This window comes from Stigmatopora nigra, chromosome 8 (assembly GCF_051989575.1).
Source record: "Stigmatopora nigra isolate UIUO_SnigA chromosome 8, RoL_Snig_1.1, whole genome shotgun sequence".
In the NCBI taxonomy this organism is placed as follows: domain Eukaryota; kingdom Metazoa; phylum Chordata; class Actinopteri; order Syngnathiformes; family Syngnathidae; genus Stigmatopora; species Stigmatopora nigra.
This window is the reverse complement of record NC_135515.1, coordinates 7,204,804-7,227,838: the sequence shown is the minus strand read 5'-3', so window position 1 is coordinate 7,227,838 and position 23,035 is coordinate 7,204,804. Positions and strand designations below refer to the sequence as shown.

Below are 23,035 nucleotides of genomic sequence, written 5' to 3'. Positions count from 1 at the left end.
CTTTGTAAGGTGTTGCATCAATATTTTTCATATAGTTTTCTGCTAAAGTTAAGCTCATTTAGATTCAAGGTTGATGTACACAAAGGCTTCGAATTCTTTGCAGTCAGATCAATGAAATTTTGAAGTAAGACGTCTTCATTGAGCTCATACGCGTGACAGTGCTATAAGTTAGGGACGTCACAGTGACATAGTGGCCCGTCCTCTCAAGTCATTTTAACTGCCAAAGTCTTGTTGAAATACTGTTCAATGAAGGATAAATGCAAGGTAGTGATGACCTGGAGGAAACGGGTGTGATCAAACCTCCTTAAATCAACGGGCTAAATAAATCCTTGTTAGCTCATGAAAATTACTGGCGTGCAGATGAAATCGTCGAGGCTGCCAACGCCGAGGCAAACTTTCAAGGTGATGATGCCTGAGTGGCTGCATTGGTGGAGGAGCGTTTCCACGGCGACAGTTATTTACTTTACTTGCCTCTTCATAAAGAATGTCAGCTAATCAAGGGGGAGAGCTAGTTGGCGTTTGGAGTATGCCGGATCTTCTCTGGAGGCGGATGTGGAGGAAGGATGACAGAGTTGGTTCCCATAAGAACCAGGGCGCCATCAGTTTTAACTGGTTCACATTCCAACAGTTGGGCCAAATTGGACAATTTGTTTTCATCATTTTCCCAATTACATTCAGCACATTTCTAAATCTCAGATTATCCTGAGTGGGTATCTCATTAGGAGATGGCATTAGTTAAGAACTATTACATGGCAGCTAATTTTTAGGAGAGAAAAAGGAACCCATTTGTGTATGTGTGTGTGTGTGTGGTGCAAGAAAAATGGAAGATTTCTTGAAAATACCTAAACTTAGAGTAAGATGTAATTCCTCTAAAGCAGTTTTCTGGCTTAAAGATGGATAGTAGTTTGCTAGTACTTAAACCCTCTTGTAATCTGTTATGCAGTTTAATTAAAAATGCATATATCAAGACAATCTTTTCCATCTGGCTGGCTTCTACTGTGCAGTAAAGCTTTCATAGAAATGAGGACATGGGGTTTGTTCCTTTTATGGATTTAATAATTTTTGCCACTTTGATAAGAGTTGAAAAAGAAATCGTGGGTGATGGTCAAAAGAAATATTTCTAATGTGAGTGGTAGACTATACTTGGAAATGAATGATAGTCCCAGATTTTGCATATTGGGTATCTTATAAAACTACAGTATTTTACTTCAGACAGCTTGTTTCACCTCTTTCTATTCATCCTTTGAATATTTCCACTGACTTTCCCTGCGTTCCATATAATACAGTGATGTATAGCATGCTAGAGTTCAAGACTACATCCAATTAAGACGGTCTAGTAAAAGAAAGACAGCCAGGCAGACCTTTTTTTCCCCTCAATGGTAGACATTTCCTGATTTTAAATAAGTGCGTGTCGACTTTATCACAAAATCCATTAATTTAAAGACCCTGAATGAATTAAACTTGCTCAAATTTGCCCCGATGTGAACATCCATTTGAAGGTTCATGATTTTTAGTACTTTGCAGGTATTAAATTAATAGGAACTAATAGACACTTGCTCACAGGATGAGTTTTTCTTTGATTGTACCTCCTTTAAATGGCCTTTACTTCAAGTCAAGACTCATTTTTACCTTAATGCCTGTGCAAACCTTCTCAAATGTGTAAAGTGCTTGCTCAAAGACTTAAAAGCATGTACAATTCCTAGAATTGTGATCAATGGTTTTGAATAATATCACCCAATAATCTTCTATTGATGATTAAGAATGTATTCATAACTATCATTTCCCCATTATATCTTTACTTACTGAAACTAGTTTTCACTTGGATGAACTCGACAATGCTGTTTATTCCAAGATGCATGTCAGTTTTAGCAATTAACACATTAGGATCCATTTCACCCACAAAATGTGTCCTATTCTTTTAAAATGTGGGCTGATGAGCACACCGTCAGTTCTTGACATGACATCTGTGAAGCAGTCAACTGCATATCAAAGCGGCGTACAATATCTTTGCCCAGATTGGTTCCAAATGCTCTGCCAAACTCCCAAACAGGTGCATCGAGGCTTGTACTTGCACGATAATCCAGATGTAAGTTTTCTACCCAAGCGTACAAAACGTAGCAGTTCCTTTCTATACCTTCTGAAGCTTTTTCCTTTCTTCCGTTAACGACATTCAATATCTATGTAGGCTACTGGTGAATTATTAATGACTGAAACAGAAATAGGCAATACAATAGCGTTGAGCCCTCAGGGAGTGTCTTTCAGGTTACCAGGAAAAAAAAAAAAGGCGAGCATTAATACAGCTGCTGCTTTCAAGTAATACCGAGGAAAAAAATGATTTCTTTATCGTTACTAAAGGTAATCTGGAAACACGCGTGACTTTACCAGGTTTGACAGTTAATATGAGACATAATTACGTTTGTCAGTGGTAATTTTTCCAATCTTTTTGGAAGGGCAGCTCAGTTATGCAACAATGTATGCCGTCGTGAGGGAGAAAAAAATATTGTCACTGCCTGTTCATTAAGCACCTTTCATTTCCGATTGTCAGACCTCGTTTGTTTGCCAGCTTAATTATATAGTTCCACTCAGAAATCTCATGAGGCCATACTTGTTCCGCTCTCAGATCCGTTTTAGCATCTTGTGCACATCAACTTGACGTCACTATTCTCTGAGTCAGCTTCGTTATTATTATATAGTTTACCCCTCCACATCGTCTTAGTGAACTTGGTTTCTTTCTTTTCAAAAACTTGACAGATTATTAGCAGACATGTAACGATATGGTCACAAATCCAGTTTGAAATCCATGTCTTTATGCCTGTTCTTCTGACAAATGGTCTTTTTGGAGGGCCCATCAACCCTCAAATCCTGGTGAACATACATGTTGAAGATTCCCCAAAGCGCATGTTACCACCAAGCTAATGACAAGCAATTGTTGATTATTCTGTTTCGAAACTGTCCGGCTAGCCCAGCACTCACTCTCCAATTGGAAGTCTGCCAGAAAGCTTTCGCCTATTACCAGAGCGTCAGAATCAATTAGTCCATCAGATGAGCCAGCACAAGCGTCAGTATCCACACCTCCAACTTTCGTATTGTTCTAGTTCGACAAAAAGCTTCAACGTGGTAATTACGTAGCAAGAAAAATCTGTTTAGTGCGTCGGGCACCGAGCGTAATCGTTAATCATTGACACTTCTGACAGTTAATTGCGGCAAGGCAATGGCTTTTTCATATTTGCCGAGCAGCTGCTCTCAAATAAAAGTTCTATGATTAGCAAACAATTTATATTTTGTAATTTGCCAAGATGGTTTCTACTGCTGAGTTGCTTCCATATTTGTTTAACTTTACTTAGCAGAAATCAGCAGTTAAGACCTGCAATATCTTCCCAAACTTGACATTTTGAAGCAAGGTGTAATTATATAACTATCTTAAAAGCCCACTTTCACACACACACCAATTAAATAATAGAATCATGTCAAAGGGTCTTGAAAAATAAAGTCACAGAGATCCATAATTATTGAAATTATACCACAACAATAATTTCTTGTCACAAAATTACATGTGCCTTTGTCAAATCTGATCCATAATTATTGAAATTATACCACAAAAATAATTTCTTGCCACAAAATTACATGTGCCTTTGTCATTTCTTGCATTTAATTGCTAAATCTCTAATATTTCTCTTTTTATGTTGGCCTATTTCAGCTGTGAATGTTTTTTTTCCATTTGCAATGTGATCAAGATGCCCATAATTAAATTGAAAAAGATTAATTTTTTATCTTGATATAATAGCTAGTTGTTTCTCTTTTTTCTTGGAAAATAACAAATTCTCCTAACATAACAGTTTCTTTTCCCCCAAAAATCGATCTGTTGTTCGTACCTATTTTGTCTCCTGTGATTACTTCAATCAACATATTCCAACCGTTTTACTCAAAGAGACAAAAAGTCAGAACAAGTTAATTAGGCCGAAGTTATAGTTGTCATTCATAACTTTGTGTCAGTTTGACATGAGGCTGAGTTGTCAAACTTGCTCTCTCACTCGCTACCACGCATATACATGCCAATTCTTAAAAGGTAAACCTGACAGCTTCTCCATTTTCCGCTCTTTCATTCCAGCGGCTCAAACCTCACAAACTTTTTTTTTTTCATTCCTGGAGGTAAAGAAATGCTCCTGTTGTTACCTCTACGCGGGTAGTTTGCATGAAGACGTGTCACTTCTTGTAGACAAGATTGCATCGAAAGAGCTCAGAACTGCTGTGTATCTTTTCATGCCACACATGCATATACGCACACACTCAAAGCAAACCACTTCTAACCAACTGTTGACAGAGATGCGTGTTCTGGGACTGGCATCAGTCGAACCGATAGCACGGAGAGAACAAAGTGCGTCGTGTTTTGCCATGACGCTAACTTCTCTTAGTTCCTCTGAGACATCCATCATTAAATAAAAACGAGTGCTTTGAGCCAACGCAGGAATGCACTGTATATGTTGCATTACAAACGATCAAAGCATGAAACAAAAGGTGTGATTTGTTATAGGCAACACTTCAGATGGAGGAGAATTTACTTCAGGGTAATTACATTTTGTCAGGGCTCAAGCGTAGAAATTGTCTATCCATCCGTTACCTAAAGCAGTTGTTCTAGGGGGAAAAATGTGGCACTCACTGTATTGCAATCATAAACACATTAAAATACAGCAGTGAAATAGATCTAAAATATACATGAAAAAAACTAGTTAATTCGTTTATAATCCTGGAGATATGATATTAAATGGTAATGAGGAATTTTCCAACAGTTGGGTTGTTGAGAACTTGAAATTATAGAAGAATAAAGTCAACAGAAAAAAAATGCTAAGCAACCTTGAAAGTTGAGGTGAACTAAAAATATTATGAAATGAAAGAAGCCAATATTAGCCAACATTCAAACATCATTTGAAATGCAAAACATGGCATTACGAATCAATAGCTAACATACATGTATTTCTACCAGGTTAAAGTCTTAAGGTTATATTTTGATTTTGGAAAATGCACACACACAGAATAGCACACAATAATTGTTATTGTATTTCACTCCACAGTAGCGACCACATGTCGTTGCTTAGCAGTGAACGGAGCACAACTCGTAATGTTCTTGACAAAAGATTGACTGTAGACCACCAATACCCTCTCCAAGCCTACAGCGAGTAAGACTGCAATCAAACCTATAAATTGGCAACGCTTTGGAACATGGGAAAAATGAAAAAACATATACTATCACCCTCCTGCCTCTGTAAGGTCACCTACAAGGACAAGGATCTGTTATTATGTTCCAGTAAATGTGTGTGTGTGAGCGTCTGCGTTCATGAACGAGTCTCGACCACAGTGTCACGCTATTTCAAGGAAATTTCACAGTAACTCAACTATCATAAGCCCGTTTAATTGCTCCAAAGAACTCCTGTGCAGTCGCACCAAAGCGGGATTAAACGGTAGTTGATCTTTCTCTTCATGCTCGTTGTCTTCTCTGATTTGAGCACTAAAGTAACTGGGGAAATGTCCTAAGCGCTTTTTTGCCTTGTAAAAGTATGATTTTCTTTCTTCTTCCCTCTTTAATTGAATCGGAGAATATTCTAATTTCAGAAACATGGGCACGGTGTGTTTTCATGTTGTTCAAAGGTTTTGGTGGCAGAGTAATTGTTATAATCAGTGCTTTGAAACCTAGCCACCTTTTTGATTAGGTCCGTGAGGGGCATCAGGTTTGAGCTAGAGTGCTGAGTATTTTTCATTTTTTTTTTTTTGGCTTGGATGGCACAAAATGAAACAAGGATTCAGGGAATATGCACGCTCGTTTTAGGGCATAATCACAACATGAAAGTCAATAGTTTGCTTTTTTCTAGTGGTTGCTTTTGACATTGAAATTTTTGATAACGATCCTTCACAAGTGGTTCAATCATTGGAAGTTTGGAAGCCAACCAAGGCTTAGTCTGGAGATTTGAATATGCCTTTTATTCCAAAGGTGGCATGACTGGATTAAATCATATTTTCACAAGATCTACCAACAGTACCTTGGTTAAGCGCCAATGTTTTAAATACTCTACCTCAGTTTGGTCATGTTTGCTTTCGGTCGATACATTTCATCTTGGTGTATTCCTAGTTAGTTTCTACTGCTCATTCCCATGCTAAATTTATGTCAAACGAATGCACTTGCTCTAACAGTGCAAGCAAGATTACATTTTCATATTTCATCCTTATCTCCCCTAAGATGGGATGTTTTGCAGCTCTCATAATATGGGTTGGTCCCTAGCTCCAGCTATTGAATATTGATTGGTCTTCCTTAGGGAAATTAATATGATGTATTAGAGCAAAAGTGCGCTATCACAATTGTTTAGCATGAGGGCTAGAAAAATAAAAAGAGACTGTGTGCCTTTTCAATTTGGAGTGTGGAAGCAGTGACAGCTGTTTAACCCGTGGCACAATAGTCAATCTGGGTGGGATTTATGGGTAAAATGATGTGACTGCTGAAAGCACTGAATCATCATGGTGCTTTAAAAAAGAAAAAAGAACTCCCAGAAGCATGTTTTCACCATTCCAATTATTAGGAGTGCAGGAACGACTACATGCAGCTTTGTGTTCAGTTTAATTTGCCAAATCTAAAACCAACAATGACTTGACTTTGAGAAACAAGGCAAAGGGAAACAAAAATTACACACGGTTCCTCGTGTTTAACAATTACTGTTACATGCTACATTCATTATGAAGATCTGTAGCCAATCTGGTTTACTTGAAATGGATTTATGTATTCCTACAAACCATCTACAAAACAACTCGAACTCGGAGACAGTGTCCTTCATTTAAAATCCAGCCCTTGATCTACAGTCCTTGCTTTGGAACAGAAAGTCTCCAAAGACATTTCTTTGTTCGACATGGCCTAACATCTATTGGTAGCTTTGATTTGGTGGCATAGCACGGAACACAAGAAATACTCAAGTCAGTACTTCTGTTGTGGGAGGTCGTGTAACCTGCTTCAACTTAGAAGAATTCCTTTGTGATCCCTGTCTCTCTTGACATTTGCCTATATGCCCCTTGCAGACCAGGCAGCAGAGCAAGTGGCACTAACCTTTTAGCTGCCAATTGATTCAAGACTGTTCCATTGATAACACACACACACTCATTCAGTCAGTCAAGACCCCTTCCAGGGTGGCCTTTTGATCTTTTAGTCGCCGCCATTGTACTTATCGTTGGTCTATTTTATGCAGTCCGGAAATTCACCTTCATTGTGTGGTAGTGACAACATACCGCTTGGGCTCACCTGCCGTGCTGATTTGGTCTTCCCACCTGTCATTTATTTAAGAGTAGCTATACTTATCTATGTAATGACTACTTATTTATTATGACTACTTATTTTTGGGTTATTTATTTGTGCCCCTCATAGTGAAGCTTTAAATCTCATTATTCGGAGCTGAACTCAAGTTGAATATAGTGTAGATTTTATTTCTCTATCGCAGTTAAATTAACCACCCCTCCATCTCATAGTTTGAAAAGCCTTACATGTTTGTCTTTTGGCTATGCCTCAAAAATAAAATATCACCCTTGCTTGGAAATAGAACAATTGTATCGGGGACTCTGGAGAAGATAAGAAACTCTCTATGGCCATAGTAAAGCGGGGCCAAATCCGATGTAATCCTTTTTGCTTTCACAGGGATTAGAAGTAATGATTTGTGCACTTTATCAGCAGGCCCATCTTAAGTGAAATTAAAATCCCTTATGTTGAGTAATATTTGAAGATATTGACTTGTTATTTAGCTTACCTCCTCAACTGACTGGTTTGCATCTCAATTTAGTTGACAGTCTGATCTTCCCTATTCTGCATCAGAAGCCTAAAGTACAGCTCCACAATTTTAACAAACAGCTCCCAGGTGTCTTGTTAAAATATCTGTCGCTTGCTTAAGTCCAAATACCATGAGAAGTATACATCAATTGGTACAAACTACTTCTACAGCTCAATTAATTTAAAGTCTATGAGGGCGTCATCATGCTTGAAACAAACAAACAAACAAACCACTACCTGTGCTAATATGAGTATGGCTTTGTGTTTCCGTGACAACCGGAGGTATTTTCATCTCTGAATCTGAATTTTACTTTGGGGACATTTGAGTCACTATTCTTTTCCATCTTTTACTTTTTTATTCTTTTTAGTTCCCGTAAGGACGTAGCACTAAGAGGCCGATTTGTGCTCGTCATCTAACATTCAGATCTGTGCGAGGTGGTGCATGCAATGGACAAACGCAAATGTTCTGTACTGCCTCATTGGCCATTTGGTTGAACGTTCCAATGTGATTCATACATTTTAAATGTCAAATTTTTGCTGCAATGGACAATAGACCATCCAGTTCACACTGATTGGACGTGTATCAACATAAATTTCAGCCAGAAAATTAAGCAAAATTGAAGTTTATCTTTAATTGAATACATTTACCACTTTAAGTTTAGTATGAATGCCACCAAAGTTATTAAAGTCCTCTATAGTGGTATGGGAAGGTATGACTGGGTAAATGTTTTTGACAATATTTTTGTAAAAACACTACAGCGCATTAATCTTTAATTTTTAATATCTTAAACTGTGACTTAAATAATACATTGTCTTGTAAAAATGGTATATATTTTTCAATATTGGGGTGTACTCGTGATTTATTGTTGAAGAGCTAAACAAAAAGTCCCACCTGTTCTATTTGTATACCAGCAATTAAAAGTAGAATTTTCCATTCCTCTTCTGCAATTGCACAATCTTAGGATCCCAAATTTGGATGTGTGCATTCAGCTGAGGAAAAAAATGGTACACATGCATCAAAGCATTATGAACATTTCCTGCTATCGCTGGGTTTGTCGAGCACTGGAGAGTGAGATTGCTGAGTGAGAGACGTCTGCAGCCACGCATGATGATTACCACTTTCTCTTGTGTAATTTCAAAAGTACGATCCAGGAACAAGGGCGGCTAACGGCTAGCGTATAGCTAATTGTGAAGGTGCTGTCAATCCAAAAATTTGGCAACGTAGACCCCCCCCCCTTGAGCTTTTTTGTCACGCTTTCTGAACTTGTGGGCTCCCGTCTCCAGTTGGACATATTTGCACAATTGACCTCAAATAATGCACATGATGGCTCTGTGTGTAATCACTCTTTCAATTGCTCTAACAAATATTCTTACTTGTAATCAGCCTACCGTTCTATGCTGTTCTCATCAAAATTCTTTTGAATGCACTGTTGCCATGGCACCTTAAAATGGGCTGCTGAGATGTTTTTTTTCTTTTTTTTTCTCCTCTCTCTGCTGATATGTCAGTGCTCATTTTTCTGGCCACTTACCTCATAGACATTGATTCTCGCCATACATATGGGAACAAATTAGCACATACAATATTTACTTTGCGTATTGTAGTCAGAAAAGCAAGGATTATTTATTTCCTTTCACTGTTTCCCAGGGAAATTAGTTTTAAGAAAGATATATGCACATACAGTATTACAAATATGGTTGAATGGAACCTCTCAGGATTATATTAAATAGTAACATATTTTCCTGGTGGGAATAACGGAAACAATTTAATTTTCGTTCTTTATTTTCAGCGGTTGTCATGTTATCTTTGCAGCTTGTTAATTTGAAGCATATGTAGGAGTCTGACATATGTAAGAGGTGGCAATGTTAAGTTCTCTCATTAAGGCTTGTTTTCCTTGAGGTAGAAGTGAACCACAAAAGTTGAAGTAATGTTTGCAAAATTTGGTACTACTTTTACTCAGGTTATGGTTTAACAAGGTATAGATTTCATTAGACAAAATGTGTGGTTTGGTGCCATTGACAAGTGTCCATCATCTTATGTGTTTTGAATCAGTACAGTCAATATGTATGCTATTGGTGTATTTCTTGAGGACTTCATTTGTATCTATTTTTCATTTTGTCAAGTACGTTTGTATGCATACATATCTTATTTTTACTGCAGAAGCATTGGATTGATATACACTACTTATATTCTACACGCATATGCGACTCAAAAAAAAAGGAAAATAACTAAAAAAGTCTGAATTTGAAAGAATCAAATATGGGCCGAGAAATGGTAACTGACCTGCAGTGTGAGTGTAGCCAATTTGGCAACTTCAGAGGCTCCATTGTCCTGGATACAATTCCATATAGTGATGGATGGGTCATGGGACCCACATGTTCATATGGGATATAGATGTACATTCATCATATAGTTACAAGACAATTGGTCAACTGCAGACCTTGTGGGACTGATTAAGGTTTGGGCTTTAGAAGCAAGCCATCATTAGCCATTAAAGATGAAGGCCTGGGTTTCTTGCAGTTTAGCATCCTTATACTATTTATTGAATAGATGCCCCACTCAAGGCACATCATATTTACTATGTCGTTTAAAAAATAAAATACAATCATCGTTTCCAATGGGGTTTAAAATTGTTTGCTGGCTGAATTCCTAGGACAGAGTTTGCCTTTGAACGGTATCGTCAAAATAGTAGAATCGAGACATAAGAATGGCCTTGCAGGGGTTTTGTTCCTATGGAAACTTGGCTCACAAGAAGACGAATATTCTAAAGTTATGCTCGAACCAGAATGGTAGAATTCGTACTTTCTTTTTTTATTCACGTCCTCAAAGTCAGAGAAACTAAAATGAGATTGTTTTTGAAGGACATAGTGCAGAAATAGCCAAAAGTATTACCCTAAAATGGCCACTTCAAACCAAAATCGGAGGCATGGCTTTTTGAGATATACTTTTTGTACATTTACTCATGATAGGCACACCAACTTGATTGCTTTTTGTCTTAAGGCGAAAAGAAATCTCTCCGAGAACGTATTGAAACGAAAAAAAATAAAGATTCAGTTGCAGCCTTCATGGATCATGCTCAATAATTCAGAGTCAGCGATCTTCTACAAATGATTAATTTTTCTGTCAGGAAACAAAACCAAAATGTCTACTTTCCTGCATTCATTAGATGAAAACTGATGGGTGTGATTGATGTCATAACCACATTGCTGTTGTAATGAGTCACTACGGAGAATAGCAGTTTCTGAATTCAATGAGATGTTATGCAAGTCTCTGTATTGCAAAAATATAATTGCTTTTTCTTACCAAAAAAAAAAACACATTTGTCCATTAAAGGATTAAAACAACCACATTTCTAACAAAAACCCTCAATGTTGACAATGTAGATTTGTAGTTATTTGGCATCAAGATGCCACACACAGAGAAAAAATAAAGAGTATTTTTATGGCAATAGACAAATCCTTTTATTCCAATTTCCATAAAGTTATGAATGTCTTGCAGAGAAAACTGTTTACAAAAACAGTAGCACATATTCCCAAAAGACCAAATTCTTGCTCAAGTACGATTCCAAACACATTTATTTTCTTAATTAGAGTAAATTAGGTAAGCCTAAAATGTTCATTAAAACATGAATTTTAAAAATGAAAAACTGCAAGGAAAATGATGGTAATGGGGCTTTCCTTTTCACGTATTCAACGTTTCATGAGACTCTTCAAGGTAGTGATGATTGTTGGCGGCAACCTTGCATCATTTCTTTTGGGTCAGCTCAAATAATGGATGCATATATGTCGCATATAGCATTTTTTTTTTTAAATATAAGGTGACCACAATGTTGTATGTTTTTTGTTGTTGTATTTACTTATTTTCTTTATATCTGTAGTGGGAAAAACAGAGCTGACGAGCCAATTAGAGCTGACCGAATATCAGCCACATTAACAACATGGCTGCATGGAGGGTGTAATGCAACAGGGCAATTTACCCAATAAGATTGTAGTCCTACTTAAGTCTGAGGGTTATGCTGTAATTATAAATCTTGCTGACCTAAAACACTTCTTTTCTTTGTATAATTCTCATATGAAAATGAAGGCCAGAGGCATTTTTTCTCCTCCACTGTTATCTTGCCCACCTCTAGCAAACTTGCCTCAAGGACACTCGAGGGATTTTCTTACATGACAGAGTGTTGAGATATTCCTTACTTTGGTTATAATATAACCAAATTTAAGACCTCATTATAACTAAATTGAGGCAACAATATTGACAGAGGAGAAAAAAATTACATTTTCGCATCAGGGAGTATTGTTTTTTTACCGTCACAGTTTATGATCAAGATTCCAATTATAATATCAAATTAAAGTCTCAATCAGGTTTTAAACTCATGATTTCACGTGACCCATGAATGTAAATACTATCCATGACTTCCTGGTTATGTAAATAAAATGCATGTAGCCATTTATTTCATTGAATAGGAATATTTACTTTTTTCCTATATTTTAATAAACAGTAAAACAGTAAAAATTTACTGTTTATTCCAAAAGTAGGCGAATAAGGAAGGATATGAGTCAATTTTTTTCCCCCATAACTGGACAATGACCCAAAGCACACCTCTAAATTATGAAAGGGAAGTAGATAGCAGTTGGTATTCTATCTATAATGTGTATTCAGCAGTTATCAGATCTTAAGCCCATTGAACTGTTGTGGAAGCAACTTGACCCATCACGCCAATTCAATTTATGGGAGGGGTTTCCGGAAGCCTTGGATGGAATTTCTCCACATGACTTCAACAAATTAACTGCTATAATGCCATGCTTTGATTGCTGCAAATGGCACTCTTTGCCAAAAGCTAAATGGAAATATTTTTTACCTTATTGATGTCCTAAACACCATATTTTCTATTATTTTTTCAACCCGTTTGTTTGGAAAGAAAGTGATCTTTTTTATAGGAAGCACAGAATTGTCCATGTAGCTTTTGAATCATGTATACATTTACATTTGGTACTTACATTGTTCAGCTTTTTCAATATGATTGTAGTGTCAGGGTTTTGCTTCCATTTTAACCTTTTGTGATAAAAAGAATTTCACTATAAATGGCAAGAGTTAAGATGACTGCATTAAATTTGAAATTGAGCACTCGATCCAGCAGTGTAAATCTAATAGTAATAGTACTATGCCTGTCAATTCTGAACCACAAGACCTCCAAAGGTCTTTCAATATAGTATCTCTTGTGTATTTTGCCATTGCTTTACAGATACAATGGCCTCAAGTGTTTTCATATTATTTCAAATTATGAATTAGCAATACAGAGGCAAATTCTCTCATATTTGGAGTCAAGGTGTTCAGCTGAGGTCCACTGAAGCAGGCCGACTGGAATACAAAGTGCATCACGTCGACTTGGCTGAGGCCAACAAGCCCACGGCACAGAGGCACTCACGTCTTTTTTCCATATCTTTCTCTTTTTGTTGTTTTCACATCAGTGTCAATTCTGTTTGGCTTTGTATTCCACTACACGCCATGAATGCAGAAACACTTGTTTGCCTTCAATAGATTCCGACACCCACCCATCAGCAATGATGGTATACTTCGATTAGTAATATTAAAAAGTGATGACATATGAGAGCAACCTTTAAAAAATATAAAAACGTTCTGTGAGGGTCCAATACAAAGCAAATTTCCCTGCATAATGTTTTCCCGTTTTTTTTAAAACCGATTTTAAATGCATACTTTGAGGAATGGTCTTCTATGAATGCCATTTTATCCTATATGAAAATTTGATTACATTGTTTTGCAATCATATTTTGTTGTATAGTATAATTGTTGTGAACTATACTCTTGTTTTTCCAATTCGCATCGAGGTTCGCCCCCTGTGAGGCTCAAATCAAATTGGTTTGCTGTAGTATATTGGCTCTTGTAATTACTTGCAAGTGGAAGTGAAATAGGAGACGGCATAGCTGGCAAACAAAGAATAGGAGCTTTAAAAACAAATGCCTTGATATTATCATGTGAGTAATGCATGAGAATTATTTCAGGGCTGATTCTAGTAATTCCCTCACACATTTGCCATTTGAGTTCTGAAATATTGTTTCATATATAAAAGATATTGTATTTCATTTTTTTTGAAAGCCAGAAGTTTCATGTTAAGTGGTTGGTCACGCAGCAACCAAATTCTACAGTTGATCCTTGCCACGAGGCAGCCATTCTGGTAATCTACGCACTAATTCTCCCTCGGAATCCACTCGAGACTGTTCGCTGACACACTGAACTGATGGAACATCGCATTATTGCTCCGCTGGGCTCGACCCGGCCAGGAGAAATTGGGGAATTTCTCTCTCCTTAATGGAAATTGATTTGTGCAATTTGTTAAAAGTGCGACAAGGGCAACTGTGTGATGTCAAAAAAGCATCTGGAGGCGAATAGACATACACACACAAACACACACACATACACCGCCCACATTTTGCTTGAGCAACTTGCGTGGGTGTAATACGTTCTGGGTCCTTAAACACGTACCCTCTGAGGGCTTTAGTGGTCTAGGGTGGTGTGTATGGATCGCAGGGCAAAACTGCTTTGACTTGGTGGGTGTGATAAGGTGAGATTCCTCATTAGCCTGGATTGAGTTCACTGATCTGATCTTCTGTTATGATTTGTAAAAGTGGCTTAAGTTGTCATTTCCTCATGTTTCAAAAGGTGCGGGGAGTCAAGACACCAAATCTTCCAACATGACTGCTATCTATCACTATTTTTTTTACATTGCATTGCCAATAGAGTCAAGCTGATAGTATAAATAGTAATTATTCTCTTGCCTCTATTTCTACTGCAATCAGTATTCATCGCATGTCGACATCATGTGCATCTCAACACTCATGCATGCACTTGTACACTTGAATATTTCAGCATAATGGTGCCAAATACTAATGCATATCAAGTAAGTGGATGAATACTAGACATGTATTCGGGGCAAAGGGAAACCCAAGTTGAATAAAAAAAAGTATGAATATTTATATGCAATGCTTTTTTAAATTGTTCCCAAGGATATTTGTTTTTAGGCCAGGAGTGAATGAACTCCCAAATCATAAACTTTCCCTTGGGGGGGGTTGCATCGTTAAGTTGTTTGGCCATCCTCTTGTGTGTAGACCTACCAGAAGCCTAAAGAAATTCGTATATAGAGACTCGTATTCTCTCATGACGAGGATGCTCGTATAATGAAAAACTCTCATAGAACCTCTGTTTTTGTGTGCGTGTAGTCAAATGGGATCAGTGACTGTATTTGAGGGCTTGAAGATTAACATTTGCTATGTGATTAGATATTGATATTCAGAATTGAGTAGGTGAATAAGTACCATCACACGTTCACATCTGAGCAGTTCATTAGAAATTCTCAGGAGTTGCCTAACCCAAAAAAGAGCTGCCCTTTAATTACAACCGGCAGCGCAAAGAGTTTGCATATTAGATAACGACACGCCACACCGACGCCAAGATAACAGCCAGCATAGGAATTTACTCCAAATAAAACAAGGCCTAAGGAAAAATATATTCCTATAAAAATTTACTGTGCCTATACTCGTCCCGTTAAAGCATGTAAAGCACGCCTGCATCGCATTGTAACGAGCGCCGACGTCGTGATTTTCCATGTATTTTATTTGTAGCCGTTGCTGCTTTATTGGGGGCTTGCTTGCATTTGGGAATTGCTGTGCATCGTAATTTCATTACAGTCACACCTTCATAACAGTCCCCCTCCCACCAATCAATTTGACATGGAGCAGAGCCATCATAATTAAGGTGGAATACCACATGTTCATATCCGCTTGAGATTTATTTCTAATTGTCTTTTTGATGGTCTATCTTGAAGTAAATGCCTCCAAGCATGTGGCTACTGACGACATTTATGACAAAGCGCCTGGTGGGCTATATGGTGGTCGTTAAAAACAGTGTTTTTTTTTAATATTTGTTGAACTAGAGAGAATACTTAGAATATCACCAAACAAAAAAAAAGGGATACATCTTGAAAATATTCAGATTTTCTTGTATATTGCATTATGTGTGAGTAAAAAAAATGTGGTTTATTCTACAATTTAAGGAGAGTAAAAGACCCAAATTCCAAGTAAAATGTATTGACCTTCAGTGCATTTACTCTCTTAAAATGTTAAAAATTGCATAAAGGATCCAGTAGAATTTAAGTCTCATTTTACACTATTTTTACCCAAAATACCAAGGTCAATTTTCCTTTTAAAAAGACCTGCGAAATGAAGACTAATTATGCTTTATTGAAGGTTACATGATCGAAAAATGGTTTTAACCATTTGTTTGTATGATTTACCAAATGAAGTGTCCGGTACTATATTTGAAGCAGTCATTTGCAAATTCTCAATTATTCTTAAGCAATCAACCGCACTTAGAGGCTTTTGAATATTGGCATTAAGATGTCATGGCTGTCATATTTTTTTCCTCCTCTGTAAATGTAAGAATGGATTATATATGCTCTCTTTTCCCTTCAGCGGTGGGATATTCATGTCTGTTTCTAGTCATGCTGTGTGTTTTTTTCATTGATCATGGCCAAAAGGAGTACAAGAACTTGGCCCCAAAACAAAAGTGACTTTTGAAAAGATGTGGCTTGCCAGCTTTGTTATGGTGGTCTTTTTCGTGATGGAAATGCATGGAAAGTCACTATCAGCCAAAATGTGATTCATAACTCTCTCTTTTGAACTTCTCAGGGGATATAAATAAGGCTTCATTATTGCCATAACATACATTTTCTTTTAAATATTTGCTGTCATACCAAAAATAACACGCTTCATTTTAATGCTGAAAAGAAGCAGTGTAAAATTTGGCCCCTGGTCTTCAAAAACAAAGAAGTCTGTTGGTTTTATGGCTTTAATTTCCATTCCCAGTTGAAGACTTTACAATACACACTGGTGTGTCTATGTGTATATATTTTTTTATATATTATTTTGGAAAATAGCTTCAAGCATGGGACTGTCTTGTGTTTCATAATCAAATCAACCTCTATTGACAGTGTCAATGTCTTGCATTGCCCTCTGGTGGCCAAAAATGCAAACCAGAAGGAGCAGCCTAATGTCCGTTGAATTAAAGCAAAAAATATTGTAACATTTAGTTGATTTATCAGATTGTTTATTATACAATAACTTATTATAGTTATTTTAAATAGTAAAAACAGGAATGACATCTGGTACTTTTTCTTAAAGGGCTGGAACGGGTTCATGTCATTTTAATTCATGCATCATTGAGGGCATAGCTAATCAAACTTGTGTGTTTCGTTCTGGTATCTGAGTGCAGTCACACTCCTGTCATCTTCAGAACCCCCTAATGAGGAATAAACAGGAGGGATAATGAGCAAATGAAAGTCAAGGTCCCACTGTATATTTGAGGTCATATGTCCAAATGTTTAAACAGTTAAAAAAAAGAGCTATAAAAAACTTTGATTTGGCTTTTGTTGTATGACATTTCCGTCTCATCGAGATAAACTAAATGTGTTATAGACATTTTGGGTTTACAGTTCATTCTCTTTTATTGTGAACGTAGCATTTTGATATTATAATGCCAACGTCCCTATAGCACTATAGTAGTTAAAGTGCCCTTTCCTCAAGTTTGTTTGCAACACAGCCCAAAATATTTATGTACAACAAATATCTCGCAGTAATTCCATTGATTTTTTTTCTCCAACAAAAATCCTACCTTTTGCATTCAGTGATAATATTTAAAACCCTCAGTAACACAATATAATTTCTAACCATAAAATCTGCTTCATCTTTGAACAGTTACCTATTATGTTACTGTTCATCAATGTTGGTTGCTACTTAGAGAACTAAGTCATTTTGAGCTGGTGATTATGTGAGTTATAAAGCTTTAATGACAGCACAGGCCGACTAGAGACCGCATTATAATGCTATTTATTCGGTGCACAGCTCCCATTGTACTCCATGCACTCTTTTTAATGCAATCCCTTTGGTATCGCTTTAACTGCTGCACTGTGCATAAAGGCACTAACAACTGTGTCCACTGGCCACTTTCCTCCCACCCACCCACCAACCGACTCTTCCCGTTCCCTCATCCTCGTCACCCCCTCCTCCTTCTCCTCCTCTTCTTCTTCTTCCTCCCCCTCCAGACATGATGGCGTGACAGCAGCTTCTCGTTCGCGCAGGTGTACACACAAGGCGCATTTTGTGTGTGTGTGTATGTGTGTGTATGTGTGAGAGGAGAAAGAATCGCCCATGATGCTGCAACCAACCCTCTCCTCCCTTTCGTCCTTCTGATCCTGCCGGTGCACGGAGCTCGGTGGCCGGTTGATTTTTGTGCCAAACACGCTGCGCGCACTACCGCGCGTAAGATCAGGACATAGAGAGGGAGAGCGGAATAACACCGTAGCATCAAAACCTTAGCTGGGATTCCATCATGTTGGCGAAAAGGGGAAGTTATAACTGAACACTGCGTCCTGGTTGCGCCGGCTGTTTCTTCTTCTTCTTTTTTTTTTCCAAAGCTGATTTTTTTGTGTCTTTTTCCTCTTTTCTGGACCTGTCTGTGTCATTCCTCTCTTCCTTCACCACCTTTATTAAACATGCGTGGAATTTATGGAGTGATAACGCGTGCTTAGTGAAGGAGCCGGATGCGCATTAGTCCTTGAACGCACCTCGGACGCAAAACCGCCAGGACAAATCTCACGGCGGCTTTTTCGTCTCGTCTCAGAGGTTGGATTTGAGTTTTTGAGACTGTATTTTTAGACTCCTAGCTGTGAAACTTGACTCAATGTCACATCTCCTTTTTTGGATCATTTCAAGCAGTTTCCGTCCCTCCGGCACTACGCATCGTTTTGGAATACATTAGTTCCCGATTATCCTCCGCGGTTGGACCCTCAAAGTGGAGGATGCGCGAGAGGGAGTCAGTCATGTGCAACTCTTAATTAGTGTCACTTTCGGTAAGTAGGAGCAAACACACATTTTGGTCGGGCAGCAGTGAAATGGTAGATTGTGCAGTCTACACCTGTTAGGCTTGTGTGAGTCTTTGATAGCCCTGACTTTCAAATGCAGCCTCATGGCTTGTGCTGTGAAGGCATCAAGGCTTCTATTGATGATGGTGTTGGATACGGTATTTTAGCCGACGTCCGTTGAGCCCGCGAGCTGCCCAGACACACATCGGGCCTGCATCTCAAGGAGGCTTTAAAATAACTAAAACAGAACATGCGTAAGAATGTGGGGTGTGTCTGTGTCAGCAACACACAGAGATTGCCTTTTTCTATTAATTTAATGATCTGAATCTTAGAAAGCATTCAAAGTGGTGCACTGACTGATGGAAGGCTCTGATAACTGCAGTTAAAATATATGTGTGTGTATATAGTCATTCATTTATATTCAACACCGCTCATCCTTGTCGGGGTCATGGGGTGCTAGAGCCCATCCCAGCTGACTTCAGGCAAAAGACAGACTACACCCGAGACTGGTCGCCAGACAGTCCTGAGGCACACAGACGACCAACCACACTGCCACTGAGTGTTAGTCGAACCCACGCAGGTCGTGTATATGTGTGTGTTTGTGTCTGTGTAGATAGAATTGTTTTTCTATATATATTTCTAACAATTAGTGCCGAGTCTTCCTCCCAAGTTTGACCCCGTCTAATTGCGGCATCCCGGGGACAAGAGAAGGTCAATGTCTTGTCTGGACAAATATCTCTCCATCACCTGAGTGAAGATAGATGCTTGCATGGAGGAGACAGCAGCAGTGAGGTTGTAAATCCATACGAGCGGGGCGGGGTTAGATGTCAATAAGCTTACGTTCAAAGTCGAGGCAGCACTGCTGCCGCGTTGCTGATTCCGCCAGCCTTCCTGTGTGAGGAGCTGAGATTTATCCGCATCTTTGACTATCCCGCAGGGCTAAGAGGATGTAGTGTTAGGCACCGGCCGACTGTGTCGGTCGGCCCCATCAAGAGTGTTGCAGTCATAAGAGGGAAGGGAAAAGCAAATGACGGCTGCATGTGGAGAAATCATTCTTCTTTCAAAGCCTAAAGGATGGAGTGTTTCGATGCCTCTCGGCTGTCTGTTGGAATTCCGGAGGACAATGAAAAATGAAAAGTTGTCATAGGGTTTTGTCACCAGTGCACATTGTGGCACATGCCTCCAATGGCTGCCAGCTATAAAACATTTATCAGGTGTCAACAAGCCGCATAGGTTGAACGTTTAAGATGAACGGAGCAAGGGAATTGCCTAATGTTTCACCGCCCATTGACTCTTGTGGAAAGAGTTTAACTGCATAGGTTTGTGATAATCAAGTCATTGGCACGTCTATCTTACATTTGGCTGAAGAATTCATGCATTGCATTTGCATTTCTTGTGTGGGTTTTCACAGGGATAGAAAAATCCTTTCAAACACATTTGTATAACATCGACATGTCGCCCAGGTGAACTGTGCATATGCGCATGAAACAAACTTTCTGTAAAACAAACCCCATGGACAGACTGAACAAGAATTCAAATGAAATCAAATCTGTTTGCTGTTATCAAACTGAAATGAAAATTTCTTCACAGTCTGAATGGGCCTTAAGCGTGGCATCGATTCTCACTCGGTGGCGATGCGATTGTGAGAGCGAATAGTTGTCTAGTCTCTGTCTGCCCTATTACTAACTGGTGACCAGTCTAGGATATAGTTAGCCTTTTTCTTGAAGTCAGCTGGGATAGGCAGAAAGAAAAATGAATGAATGAACAAATCGGAACAACATTTTCTTTTACAATTTTCTCATACACTGTCTTTGAAACATGCGTCTATCCGAGTTAATGTGACTATTTTGCCTACTTTGACGTGTGTGGCGAAGGACTACTGCATGGCCTGGCAGTTCAAATGATAGGATGTTTATCTGTCAATGGTTAAATGGAGGATAGTACTTGGCAAGTGCAGCTGATGACATTCGCTCGTTGCAGAGGCTGCCAGTGCTACTTGTCAAGCGTCAGTGTACTGCAATCAGGCAGCAGTCATCCAGCATGGATAAATGTTTGCATGTTTTGAGGGTAGGCACATTTCTCCAAAAATGTTGTTAGAAAGGTTGACAAAAAGCCACATGTATATGTAGATAGGTTGATACTTTCTAGTAGCCATACTGACCGCAGGGTTGAGATTAATGGGTTCTCTCACTTGCCATTCTGTTGCATTGTGTTACAGCAGCTGCCCGTGGTGCATGTGTCATGTGTTGGCCTTTTGAAATCGGGAGACCAGATGAGCGTTATTAGAGACTGTAGGAATAAGAGTGTGATGGTGAGCACCGACTATTGATCGGCCATTAGAGATGGACTTCACGGAACAATGTGGAAACCTGTTTTTCTGCTCGCCATGCAATCATAGACGTTTTTTTTTTTCTTCCCGTGCACACATATTTCTCACTAAGACGGTTGTTTTGAGGATATTTAGTGACCACAGGGGATTGGAGATCACAATAATTTCCTGTTCAAGGTTCTGGAGTGACGTTTCATGTGTATATTTTTTTTTTTTAACTAAGACCACATTGGCCCCGGAACTAAATTGTTGGGCGGCTCAAAAAATGTGTATATGCGTATTATATATTTATTTATTTAGTGCCAAACAGAGAATGTGCCCATTCCAACCCATTACTGATAAAAAAAAAAAAACAAATGTGCAGCATTCGACTCCTTCTGATGACTGTCACATGTCAAATGCAGCCAAGAGGGTGTGACCATAGAAGGATTGTTGGGGACTTCTGAATCACAAAGAGGGAGAGGTAAACTGTTTGCCGTTGGGATGCAGATTGACATTAAATTGTGCAAGGAGGAGCATAATGCTTTGAGGGATGATATTGAGCACCAAGCTGAGCTCAGTGAGCGGCCGTCCTAATCCAAACATATAATATCATTAAAGCTGTCCGTGCCACTAGAGGCCTGACACACATTCACTTTAGGGAATACATGATGCAGAGCATATGGAAACTGCTCCATAGTCTATCCATTACAATGTGGGCTTTCCAAACAGCAAAACTGGACCACAGTTTGGGTGTTGGCATGGTATGGTGATAAGCACGTCTGCCTCACAATTCCAAGATCAATGGTTCAATCTCTGCTGACTTCCGGTGTTGAATTTGCATATTCTCGTCTTGCCTGGGTGGGTTTTCATCCAGAACTCTGGTTTCTTCCCACATCCCAAAAGTATGTGTGGTAAGCAAGTGTGAGTAAGAGTGATTGTTTGACTCCATTACTACAAATCACAATTAGCAGATAAAAAAAAACGGGTGGCAATTAATTGACTACTTTTAATACCGCATAGACGAGCAACCAGTAGGACCGACCTCGCTGACCTGGAGGTGACATTGATTTAAATCATGCTCTCAGAAGCTGTAGTTGGTCTTATTGATCAGTATTTCCTGACCAGAAATCATTTCCTTCTGGCTGTCTTGAAAAAAGCCAATTAAGCTCTCAATAAGAATTTTAAATGCATGCAGTGCCATTAAATATGCATAAATACAATAAATATGACTGTATAGCGCTTCTACAAGTGCAGGCCTTACTAGTTCAATTGTGCTCATCTAATCTAAGTCTCACTGGACAATTGTGGAGCGTTTAATGCACTCGTCATCCTTGTAGAGGAGCATTAGGAAGGAGATAATGCCTCTGTGAATTCACTCGACATCATATGCCACAGTGATGAGCTATCATTGGGCCCTCATGTATTGATTTATTTGCCTGAGCGTGAGAGATATAGTGTATGTGCTCTTCATCAGACCTCCGCATATTTGGCCTCACTGGAGATGTTGAACTTTGTGGCCTATTAAAAAGCTGCCAGACAGTAGAAGCACTCAGCTATTCTAGTGAAGTGACGAGTGGGAGCGTCGACTTTCTCTGTTGGCTTCAAAGTTAGCTCGCATTATTAAAAGATTCATGCATAACATAGCAATGCCTGCCAAAATTGTGAGGAAATGATTCATAAACTCTCACTGCAGACTTTAAGATTCATTTTCTTATTTTTTTTCTTATCACGGCCTTAAAATGGCGTGAAAGAGAGGAATTTCACCGACAATGGCAATCTGGAGTGGCATGTCCAATCAAAAAGGCTCCTCTCATTCCCTTTAAATGCAGTACACATTCTGTGCTCTGACTGCCTAAACATCGCTGAGCCCTGGCAACCAAATACATAGATTAGCAACGGTAATTCTAATATTAATATAAATGCAAGTGAAGTGATTGATTCATGCTCAGTCAGAAGATACAGCTCCACACAAAAAAGGACTAAGCCAAGATTTATAGC

The 23,035-nt window shown here is 38.7% G+C and overlaps 1 protein-coding gene across 2 annotated transcripts in view; it reads left to right on the top strand.

Moving 5' to 3' along the window:
- lrfn1 (leucine rich repeat and fibronectin type III domain containing 1) overlaps positions 1-23,035 on the top strand; it is a 106,215-nt gene that overhangs the window by 4,673 nt on the left and 78,507 nt on the right. Inside the window, exon 1 of one of the 2 annotated variants that reach the window (XM_077723193.1) lies at positions 17,893-18,714. The exons of the other annotated variant lie outside the window; for it this stretch is intronic. The gene's annotated coding sequence lies outside the window, so the exon portion shown is untranslated. Of the gene's footprint in view, positions 1-17,892; positions 18,715-23,035 lie in introns of those variants that run through there. 2 annotated transcript variants of the gene reach the window in all.